This window comes from Nannospalax galili, unplaced genomic scaffold (genome assembly GCF_000622305.1).
Source record: "Nannospalax galili isolate Female #2095 unplaced genomic scaffold, S.galili_v1.0 scaffold441, whole genome shotgun sequence".
Taxonomy (NCBI): Eukaryota; Metazoa; Chordata; class Mammalia; order Rodentia; family Spalacidae; genus Nannospalax; species Nannospalax galili.
Window position 1 is genome coordinate 8,989,732 of NW_008348089.1, and position 12,391 is coordinate 9,002,122.

General features: G+C 43.2%; 1 protein-coding gene across 3 annotated transcripts in view; it reads right to left on the reverse strand.

Moving 5' to 3' along the window:
• The window catches only part of Ppm1k (protein phosphatase, Mg2+/Mn2+ dependent 1K), a 28,427-nt gene extending 24,273 nt beyond the window's left edge, over positions 1-4,154 (reverse strand). The window contains exon 1 of one of the 3 annotated variants that reach the window (XM_029569069.1): positions 3,991-4,154. The gene's annotated coding sequence lies outside the window, so the exon portion shown is untranslated. Of the gene's footprint in view, positions 1-3,691; positions 3,834-3,990 lie in introns of those variants that run through there. The other 2 variants (XM_008844642.3, XM_029569070.1) reach the window with 2 other exon arrangements.
• Between the last annotated feature and the right edge of the window lie 8,237 nt (positions 4,155-12,391).

The window sequence follows — 12,391 nt, forward strand, 5'->3', positions numbered from 1 at the left end:
CAGGACTAAAAAGAAAATAGTAAAAGAAAAAAAAATAAAAACAACTCCCTTACCCCCAAACCAAAACAACAAAATCCTGTACATTAAAAAAAAATAAAAAATTCTTAGGCTGGGTGTAGTGACCCACACTTTTAATCCCAGCACTCAGGAGGCAGAGGCAGGTGGATCTCTGTGAGTTCAAGGCCACCATGGTCTACATAGTGAGTTCCAGGCCATCTAGGACTACAGGGAGACCCTGTCTCAAAAAGACCAAAAAAACAACAAACAAACAAACAACAACAAAAAAAAAACCAGTTCTTTAGCTTCTAATTTGGAAACCATCATGGGCCCCAGAGCTTGCTCTCTCTCCAAATGCCCAAGGAGAGGATGAAGGCCTGCACAGCAGCCAGGGGTGCAGAACTGAAGTGTGGAAGCCAAGAGAAACCTTAAACACAAAAGAGTGGAGAGCAAACCCACAAACACAGAACCATTCTCCTGGTTGGTCAATTCAGCAGTAGTGACATGGGAAAAGTTTACCTTCTGTTACTCAGCAAGGTTTTTTAATAAGCAAGGGAGAACTAAGTCAATCTGTGGATCAGAAATCTAAGCTAACTCATTTTAATAAGTCATTTTAACAATGACATTTAAACTTCTGAGGTCAAATCATTCTTCATTCCTTTGAATACACAAAAATATGCCAGGAAAAGTTAAAGGAATGCAAAGAAGAGAAGTATACACATGAGAGTATCTTACGTAGTTAGTGTAGGGCCTGTAAGTGGGTAAGGGTGCTTGCTGCTAACCCTAATCACCTGAGTTAGATCCCTGGAACCCACAGGGTAGAGGGAGAGAACTGACTCCTCCACATGGGCACCATGGTGTATGTGCGCCTACATATACACCATACACACATATGCCACACACATACACACTGAACACATTTTTAAAAATTTCAGAATAAAAAATACCTTATGTAATCCAGCCATTATTAAGAAGTAAATGACTGAAAATTCACCTTTTCTACAATTTCCACATTAATCTGTGTGACCAAGCCTTTCTCCCTGCCTTCCTTCTCAACCTGATATTTTAAAAATGACATAAAAGAAAGGAAGAAGGGAAGTTGTGACTAGGGAACCAAGATAGCCTCTATGTTAGCAACAGGAATCTCAGCATGAGAATAAACCCATTGTAAAATCCCAAGCACGTGAGAGTAAAGGATCGCACCAGTGAAGCCCATATCCTGAGGTCAGTAAATCTCATCTGAAAGGCTAGAAGTCTGTCATTTACTATAATCCCAGCACTTGGGAACTGGAGGAAGGAGGATCTGGAGTTAAAGGCCAAAAATCAACAAACAAAAAGTATTAGGAGTGAAAAATGTATCTGCCTTATAAACTTTAAAAATGCATACTTGATTTAACAGTACAAGAGTTGCCCAGAGTGGTGGCAAACACCTTTAATCTCAGCACTCCAGAGGCAGAGGCAGGCAGATCTCTGTCAGCTCAAGGACAGCCTGGTCTATATAGCCAGTTCCAGGCCAGCTGGGGCTAAAGGGAGACCCTGTCTCAAAAGATTAAAAAAAAAAAAATTAAATAGAAAATAAAAGTACAAGTATCATATACAGCTGCAAGACTGCTGTGCCAATTGTACTTTTCACATTTCTCCAATTTTATAATCCCTCAACAGTTTAATTCTCAGAGCCATTCAATTTTATTTTTGGTTAAAGGAGGCACTATCTGTACAGCAGCTTTTGGCACTGGGAGCTTGAACTCAACTGCTTTTGAATGTTATAAACAGGTCAAAAGGGCAGTTTATTCTTATCACTTTAAGCAAGCAATTGGCAGAATTAATTTTGAGTTCTAACAGTCAGTATTACTGATAACCTCAGATTTGTCCCTCTCTAGAAAAACTGTTATGCGCTGTCCACTATAAACTGGCACTTAGTGTCTTTCCACAATGGATACACAAGGTACTGTTTAATATTCTTTTTAAAAATTTATTGGGGTGTTGAGGGCCACTCTGAAAGTGTAGAGGTTATACAACAACTTTCAGGAATTGGTTCTCTTTCCACTATGTGGGTCCTGGTGATAGAACTCAGGTCATCAGGCTTGGCCAAAGGGGCCTTTTGCCTGCTGAGCCATATCACTGACCCAATTTCTAATATTCCTTTTTTTTCAGTATTTATTTTTATTCTATGAGTACTACGTCTGCATGTGTGTAAGTGCATGTGTGTAAGTGCACACATGTCATGCAGTGCCCACAGAAAATAGAAGAGAGTGTCATAGCCCCTGGAACTGGTGTTACAGGTGGTTGTTAACAGCCATGCGGATGCTGGGATTTGAACCCCAGTCTTCTGCAAGAACAGCCAGTGCTCTTAACCGCTGAGTCATCTCTCCAGCCCCTAATTTTTAATATTCTTAAACCAAATATTTCTTTACCAGCTTAAACTAAATAAAACAGTACACCCAATCAACACCTAAATTGTCTGAAAACTTCTCAAACGTGTTTAGCAAATCTGAACTCTAGTGCCTTTCTTATCTCCTGCCAGAAGGAAAATGTCCTTCCCAAAAGGGAGGGGAAAAAAAAACAAAATCCAGTGACTGCTCTTGGTCTGATGTGGGCACATACTTAGATGTGTGAAGTGAAACGGAAGGAAGCAATGGAGAGCATTTGCTACTCAATTCTGTGCTTTCCTTTAAGCATTTCACAGTACAGGACAGTAGTCACCTTCCAAACCTATAGCTATTTGATAAGAATTTTCAAACCTGGAGCACACTTATAATCCCACCACTCTTGAGGCCGAGGCAGGCTAATGAATGATCTGTTTGAGGTTAGCCTGGGCTACAGAGTAAGACCTGTCTCAAAAACAAACCAAATTAAAATTTTTTTTTTTTTTACATTCTAGACATCACCAGCATCTCTCCAGCATCTCTTGGCTTTTCTAGAATTCTGTGAAACTGGAGGTGCCAGGGCTGGAAGTAGAAAATAACTCTGATTGAAAGGGGTGAAGAAAAGCTATCCCCCAGCCCAGCGGGCCTGTTGGTACACGCCTTTAATCCCAGCTACCCGGAAGGCAAAGACAGGCAGATCTTTGTGAAATCAGGCCAGCCTGATCTACATAGTAATTCCAGGTCGGCTGGGTCTAATGCTTCTGTGAGATGGAGGCCAGTTCCAGGCTAGCTGGGGCTACAAAAAGACCCCGTCTCAAAAATAACAAACCCCTAAACAAACCCCAACAAACCTCAACCCACTAACCAAAGACTTTAGGTATTTTATGACGTTTGTCGCACAGTGGCGCACTGGTTCCCAAGTTCAACATGCTGCAATACACAGTCGCCCGTCCTCCTGCTCCTAGAGCACCAGAGAAGCCTTTGAGCCTCCAAATTCCCTAGCTGTTTGTTGCAACCCAAAACCTCATCTCAGTCTCCTCGGTGAACTGACGCATCTACAGAAAGCCGCTGCGAAAAAGGCAGCACCGGCCCCAAGGCCTTAAGTACACAGCTCTCCCGGCAAAGCCCAATCCAAACCCTCAGATCCAAACCACCAGGGCTCCACATCTTTCCCTACTCCGGCCTCCTTCGGTCCGCGGGCCGTGATGGATGTCAGACCCCGCGGGACGACACCCTGCGGCGCGCTCCCCGGCGCAGATCCCCCTGCCACGGCTGCGGTAAGACGCCGAACCCCGCAGCATCTTCTCCAGGCGGTAGGCTGAGCGTACCTGCGGGGCATTCCCAGGTCCCTCCCTCCGACCCCCGCCCAGCCCGCCAGTCCAGCTCCGGCCAAGTTCAAGGCCCGGCGCTCGTGGGAACGCGGGGCGAGGGCCGCCTGGGGGAAGCTGCTGGAGAAAGCTGCGGGCGCACGGAGCCGGAGATGCGCCCCGGGGCGTGGCGGACGGCGCGGAGATCCAGCCCGCAGGTCCCCGCCTCCCCGGAGCCCTCCCTCCACTCTGCTTTCCAGGGTCCACCTAAGAGCCTCGGGAACCCACCCGGATGGGCGAAGGGCACTCGGCAGGCTTACCTCGTGATGCCTAGGTTTTAGATTAGCTGATGGATGGAAAGGCTTTCTTAGACAGACGGCAACTGAGACCAACTTCTCTGTTAGTTCTGGAGCAAGCAATTAGGAAAGCCACAATCTCCCCTTGAAAATTCTGGAAAAAAATTACAGCCTCAATTGGCCAAACAAACGGGAGGCGGGGGGGGGGGGGGTCTGTTCCCGATGATTGACGGCAGCCATGGCCAGTCAATGCTCGTTGAGGCTCCGTGCCCGCCCTCAAACTCGACCAATCACTGTTCTCGACAGGACCGAGCCTCCCGCAGCCGGTTTGACCTCCCGGGTTGTTACAGCCTGAGTGAGCGTTGTCGGACTTGGGCCGGACTTGGGCCAGTAGCGGCTCGTGGTGGCGCCCTGCCCTCCCAGGTGGCCCTCAGGGACCTGGCACCCCGCCCGCTCCCGGAGGAGGAAGGTGTGTCGCCTCCGGCGGGGGGAACAGCGAACAGACTATCCAGCACTTGGCACGAGCCTGTGCAACGCTTTACTGCATCCGGTTTCGTGGCTCCTTTGGCAAATCACCGTGTTGCGTCCTTCACGGCTGAGCCAATAGACATCGCGGTGGCTTGGACTGTCTATTCATTCCACCAGGATTTCCATGTTTATGCAGGCTAGAATCTGGAGATATAAACCTAACTCAGATAGTCACGATAGCTGTGCTCAGAATTTGTAATCTAATAAGGAAGAAAAGCAACCAGCAAACGACCACGTAAAAGATAAATCACGTCAAACGAGGAAGCAGCCCAGTATGGATGGAGAACAAGGAGCTACTGACTTAAGACGGGGCATTTAAGCCAAGGCTCAGAAAGATGAGTCAATCACCCACCCCACTAAAACTAGTGGAGGGAGGATCCTTCTGCACAGAAGGCAACTCAGAGCAGAGGCCCCGAGGCAGGACAAGATGATACGCCAGAACAGGGAAAATGGTGTGGTTCTAGTGCAGTACAGTGAGGGAGGGAAGGAGAGAGCCGCCTAAGAGTTGGCCGTGCATTCTTAATTTAATGAGCTAGGCCTCCAATTGAGGCTTTTGAAGACACTGGCAAAGAGATGATGGCAGGTGAATGTAAATGCTGATGTGATTTAAGCTACCGGGACATCCTTGGAGGCAGAGAAAAGCAGAGCAATTAAAGGTTAATGGTTAACTTGTTTTGATGTTTTGGGTATCCTGGTCCAAGGACATCTCCAAATCCAGCATTTAATAATTGTTTAGAGAGTGATGCTTATGTGGATGACTCACAAACTCTAGACTTATGTTGACTTGGCAATCAATGTTCATAAAGTTCTTGTAATTGGCGTTGCAATATGATATTCAGGAAACTGTGCATATGTGCAAGTGTGTAACTTAAGAATTTTCACAATGTGCAAACTTTTTTGCATCCAGCACCAGATCAGGAACAATGTTACTACCACTGAGGAACGGGTAACCCTGTCTTCCAATCACAACTCCTATGCTGATATTTAACAGCATAGATTAATTTTGCCTATCTTTATGCTTGGTACCTATCAAGTCATAAACTATGCATTCTTTTGTATTTGGCTTCTTTGGTTCAACATTGTAAGATTTTTCTATCTTGTATACAGTTTTAGGTCTTCATATTTTTCCACTCTATAATGCCATAATTTATAGACTCATTTTTTTTGATGGATGTTGGAGGTGGTTTCCAGTTTGGATCTATTATAATTAATGTTTCTAGGAATATTCTAGTATATTTCTTTTGCTTTGCTTTGCTTTGTTCTTTTGAGACATGGCCTTGTTATATAGCCAGGCTGCCCTCAAACTTATGGTGACCCTCCTCAGCCTCCCAGGTGCTAGAATTACATCACCACACCTAGCTGTATGTCCTTGTTGGTGGCCTTTTCTTTCTATGAAGAATTTTAGTATCTAAATTGGTCTGTTCATCAGAAATATATCATGTATGTGATATTCCAGACATTTAGGTCAAAGTTTGCTGCAGACTGGGAAGCACTTTGCTTTCATAAAGGTGAAAAGTTTTCAGCAACAAGAGACTGTTGGTGAGAGGAATTTCAAAGTTAGATTTAAAATATTTAAATTATCCTCAGAGTTTGAGAACATCGTTACTTTGCTACACCTTTTCACTATATGCAGCTATCCTCCACAAACAAAAATGCTTCAACTGGGACTGGAGGTAAAGAGATGTGAATTTTCTCCCATTTCCCACCTCTATTTTACAATGATCTCATTTGATCATTTCTAAGTATTTCACCAGCCATTAATTTCTCATTAGAGCTGTTACAAAGTTGATTGTATTTTGTAAGTATATTTTATAAATAAGTTGACAAACAAAAATTCTTTTTGTTATTTAATCACAAAAGCTCAGAGTCAGGGAAATGAAATACAATATCATCTTACCACTGCTGGCCATTTCCAGCTTTTCCCCGCCCAATAAGTTCTCTGAGTGCTTGTGACTAGTTCTGAACAAAGAATTGTGAGCAGAGGAACAGGGGTCCTTTTCCGAGCATTTAATACTGCCCTTTAGACCTTCTAAAACTTACTCTCTGTGTCCTTGCAATCAGCACTGCTCCAGATAAGGGCTACACCTTCAGTCTGGGTCCCTGAGTGAGTATGAAAAGGTCTCTCTGCTATATCATGATAGCTAAGTTGCATGAATAAGGAACAAACCTTTGTTGTTGGAAGTCACCTGGAGTGGTGGCACATGCCTATAAACTCAGCATTCCAAAGGCTGAGGCAGGAGGATTGCTATAAGATTGACACCACCCTGGTAAGTAGTGAGTTCCAGGTGAGCCTGAGCTACAGAATAAGACCCTGTCTCAAAATAACAACAATTTTAAAAAGAAACCATATTTTGATGCACTATAACCTGACTTTACCTAATCCATCTCATCTGATATAGACATTAGTTTCATCTCAAAATCATCTGATCAATTTTTTTAAAGATTTTATTTTTTTTTAAAGGAATAGTTTTCTGGGTTTTTAAAAATATTTTATTATTTTTCTTTTATGTGTATGAGTGTATTGACTGCATGTATGTGAGTGTACCTGTGTCATACAATGCCATGGAAGGTCAGAAGAGGGTGTTGGATCGCCTGGAACTAGAGTTTTCATAGCCACCATGTGGGTGCTGGGAATCAAACCCAGATCCTCTACAAGAGCAGTCAGTGCTCTTAACTGCTAAGCCATCTCGTTGCCAGCCCAATTCTTTTTTTAAGTATTTTTTTATTATTATTATTAGAATTTGCGGTGAGGAGGCGAGGAGATAAAGTAGAAAGAGAATCTGACCTCAACAGGTGCAGATAGCTTTATTAACTCTGAGGTGCACCCAGCCTTCCCTCTGGTATGGAGGTTGGGGCAACGGGTTTGGGAGTGGTCTGGGATTTATAGGTGGGTCCAGAAAAATCCCAGAAAAGGGGCCATGGCTTCCCAGAATTTCAGAAGGTAGGGTATGCCTTCTTGGGTGGTGTCATGCTCTTCCCCTGGGATCAGGAAAGGAGAGATTCAGAGTTCTGATAGGGTTTTTGATAGAGAACCAGATGTCTTTTGCTAGAGCCCAGGTATTTTGCAGATGTATCTCCCTTCTGGATTGGGAGGCTGGGTGAGACAGATAGTTCCTTCAGCCACGTTAGGCTGATTTTCCTTCAATTATTATTTTTTTAATTTTATTATTTATTTTATTTTTCTGAGTGTATTGCCTGTGTTTAGGTAGGTACACCCATGCTGTGCAATGCCTAAGGAGATCAAAAGAGGATGTTGAATTCCCCTGCAACTGGATATATGGACGGTTGTTAGCTGCCATGTGGGTGCTGAGAATCAAACCTGGATCCTCTGCAAGAGAAGCCAATGCTGTTAACTGCTGAGCCATCTCTCCAGTCCCCCTTTATTTGCATTTTTAATTATGTGTATATGTGTTGGGGGGAGTTGAATATGAATGCAGGGTCTGAAGAAGCCAGAAGAGAGGTTAAATCCCCTGGAGCTGAAGTTACAAGCAGTTGTGAGCCTTCAGTTGTGGGTACTGAAAACCAAACTAGACTCCTCTGGAAGATCAGTATGTACACTTAACTTCTTAACTGCTGAGCCATCTCTCCAGCCCCTCATTGAATTTCTCTTCAGGCAATTTTATTCTAAGAAAAAAAGAAAATCAACCAGCTATGGAGCTAATCCAGGACTAACATGTTATTAAGAGAAAGTTTCATTCATTTACTTCAGTAAGTATTCATAAAGTTCCTATGTTATATCAGATACTATGTTAGGCTCTGGGCTTATAGCAATGAATGAACAATGTAAACATAATCTCCGCTTATGAAACTTGACAGAATACAGAGAAACAGTAGGCATTCACTTATCCATGCAAGATGAATATTATAATTGGAAAGCATAATGTTATTATTCGTTTGTTAAATATTATACAAGACTACCAAGAAAGAATGGAGAAAGGGGGCTACAGAGATGGCTCACTGGTTAAGAGAGCATACTGCTCCAGCAGAGGACCAGAGTTTGGTTCCCAGCACCCACACTGGTGGCTCACAACCACCTGTAACTCCAGCTCTGGGGAGAGCTGAAGCCTCTGGCCTTCATGGCTACTGCAGTCACAAGCACACACACACACACACACACACACACACACACAATTAAAAATAAAGAAGAATAGAGAAAACGGAAACAAGTTTTACTCCTGAGAACATTTGAAAACAGACACATGCCTCATGTTTGAGCGCTTGGAGGTTCCAACATTACTTTTGAACAATGTGAGGCTTCAGACAAGTAAATATCTTCCCTGTGCCTTTGTTTCATTATCTATAAAAGCACTAAATACAACCTGACTTGCCTCATTTACATAATAGCTGTGTATTAGCTACTTTTCTGTTGCTGTGATAGAAACACCATGACCAAGGGAACTTACAAAAGGAAGAGTTTATTTAGCTTACAGTTCCAAAGGGATAAGAGTCCATCAAGGCAAGGAGACATGGTGACAGAGGTGGCTGGAGTAGGAGCAGAAGCTAAGCTCTCACATCTTCAAACACACACAGGAAGCAGAGCATGACTGGAGATCCAGCAAGGCTTAAGAATTCTATAAGCGCCTCCCCCCACCCAAGTGAAGAGCTTTCTCCAACATGGCCACACCCTCTAAGACCTCCCAAAACAGTGCCACCAACTAGGGACAAAAATGTCCAAATACCTGGAGCCTATAGGAGATACTCTCATTCAAATCACCATCTTCCACTCTCTGGCCCCCATAGGCTCATGACTATATAAAATGCAAAATGCATTTATTCCAACCTTAAACATTCCCATAGTCTTTACCAGTCTCAATACTATTCAAAAGTTCAAAGTCCAAAGTCTCTTTTGAGACTCAGAGCAATATCTTAACTGTAAGCCCCTGTAAAATCAAAAGATAAATTGCATACTCCCAAACATACAGTGGGGCCAAATACATATTCCCATTCCAAAAGGGAGGAATAGAGAGGCATAGTGAGGAAATATCAGACCAAAACAAGACTGAAACCCAGCAGGGCCAACACCAAATCCAGTAGCTCCATGCCTGACTTCTGGGACTTTACTTTCAAAGGGCTCAGCCTCTCTAGCTTTGCTGTATGAAACATATGTCTCTCTTGGGCTGGTACCACTCCCTGTATGCAGCTCTCCTTAGCAGATGCCTCACAGCTCTGGCATCACAAATGTCCTCTTGGGGGTCTCCACTGCCAACCAGGCTTTACCTTCACAGCTTCACACAGTGGCCTATCAGGACCTTCTTTATGCAGAGGGACCCCTGCTGCACGCTGCCTGACCTAGGTGGCTCTGAACCTCTGCAGAAAAGCTGATGACTCCTTCACTCTTGCATCTTTCATGCCTCAAGCCAGCACCAGGTGAATGACACTGCCAGGTTTGGCTGAAAGTTTGGGGTGGACCCTGGCCTGCTTCATCCACTTTTAATGCTTTTCTCTTTTTTTTTTTTTTTTTTTTTTTTTGGTCTTTTTGAGGCAGGGTCTCCCTGGCACAGCTGGCCTAAATCTGCTATGGAGACCAAGCTGGCTTCCAACTCAGAGATCTGCCTGCCTCTGCCTCCTGAGTGCTAGGATTAAAGGCATGTGCCACCATGTGTGGTTTTCTGCTGTGATTTTCTAGGAATAGAAAACCTCAGCCATTAGCCAGTTGTGGTCATGCCCTGGAGGCACTCTCTCCATTGTTTAAATGCAGATCTCTAGGTCTCTCATTAATCACTTTAATCTCCTTATCAAAGGGATCCTCCCCTTCAGCACAAGCCTTGGCTCCAACATTAATCTTTTTTTTTTTTTTTAATTTATCTTCCTAGTGCTCTTCTTTAATCCAAACTGTTCATTCTGCATTTTTTTCTGCCCTATTTGCTGTTTTTCATAGTAGGTCTGCATAATATTCACCATTAATAGCCACACTACTATTTCTACATTAGGCTGCTTTGAGTATCTTCCACCAAAGAAATTAGTCCGTGGCTTTTCAACTTAGCCTCAGGCAAGCGTTTTGGCTGTGGGCAGACTCCAGCCAGACTCTTTGCCCAGATATCCCAATTGCTGCTTAAGCCCTTATTTTCCTCTAGAACTGCATTGTTCTCAGCACTACTTTCTGCCAGGTGCCTACTAAAATGACCTGTTATGCTCTGCTTATAGCAATCAACTGCTTTTCTAGCCCAAACTTCCAAAGTCTTCCACATTCCTCCAAAAATCCACATGGTCAGATTCTTCACAGCCCACAGCCCACTCTGGTACCAATTACTTATTTCTGTTCTAGTTTCTTTTCAATTGCTGTGACAAAACACTCTGACCAATACCAACTTGGTAAGGAAAGGGTTTGTTTTACTTCTATCTCCTGGGCCATGGAGGCCAAAGTAGGAAATCAGGGGAGGAACCGGAGGCAGGACCTGGCACACAGGCGGTGGAGGAACGCTGCTTACTGGCTTGTTCTCCTGGCCCGTGCTCAGCCTGCTTTCTTATACAGTACAAAACAACCTGCTCAGGGGTTGCGCTGCCCATAGTGGGTTTGGCCTTCCCACATCACTTAACAATTAAAAAAATAGCCCACAGACATGGCCACAGGCCAGTCCAATGGAAAAAACTCCCCAACTGAGGCTCCCTCTACCCAGGTATGTCAAGGTGACAACTAAAGCTATCTAGCACAAGCTGCAAACAATTAGTAGGGATGTAAGTACCCAGTAAAACGAATGGTTATACTATGAAGATTTTGCAGTGCATTGGAGGAGCCTATAAATGGGCAGTTGAAAAAAAAATGAAGGGGCTGGAGAGATGGCTTAGCAGTTAAGAGTACTGATTGCTCTTGCATAGGACCAAGGTTCAATTCCCAGTACCCACATGGCAGCTTAAAACTGTCCTTAACTTCAGTCCCAGGGGAATCCAATGCCCTGTTCTGACCTCCAATGCATTGCATGATACAGGTGCACTCACAAACATGTAAGCAATATGCTTGTACATTAAAATAATAAAATATTTAAAAAAATAATGAAAACTCTGGAAAACCTTAGAAAGCAACATAAAACTAATGTGCCCATATAGGTGTGAGAATTGCAGAATTACGTAATGAAAATTTACACCTAGGATTTAAAATTCAGTATTTATTAACAAGTGATATATACTAAAGCAATGCTCTTAAAATATATCTGAAATAGACCAAAAATTCCTTTGTAATGCTCATAAAAATATTCAAAAATGCTTTTTGTCAATGAATAGATAACCAATTTTATGCAAGCACACAACAGAAAAGTACACACAGCATTAGGAAAAACTGCCACTGTGAAGTCTGTAATATTAGAAAGCTATGTGCTTATAACACATTGGAAATGAGCCTAGTTTTCTAAACTTGTTGTTCTATTCTGAATCTCCTTCAACTGACCTTTGGAATCTCAAGGTAACATTGTGAGAGATGATGAAAGGAATGTTTGTTACGAGTTGTAAAGGAACCAAACCAAATGTGGGAATTATTGGCATGCACAAATACACTTCATTTTGTACAGAAAGTGGGTGTAAGTGCTGAACTGCTTTCCTATTGGTCACTCAATGAATAGAACCAATTTTATGCAAGCACACAACAGAAAAGTACACACAGCATTAGGAAAAACTGCCACTGTGAAGTCTGTAATATTAGAAAGCTATGTGCTTATAACACATTGGAAATGAGCCTAGTTTTCTAAACTTGTTGTTCTATTCTGAATCTCCTTCAACTGACCTTTGGAATCTCAAGGTAACATTGTGAGAGATGATGAAAGGAATGTTTGTTACGAGTTGTAAAGGAACCAAACCAAATGTGGGAATTATTGGCATGCACAAATACACTTCATTTTGTACAGAAAGTGGGTGTAAGTGCTGAACTGCTTTCCTATTGGTCACTTTCTCTTCCAATGGCAGGAAA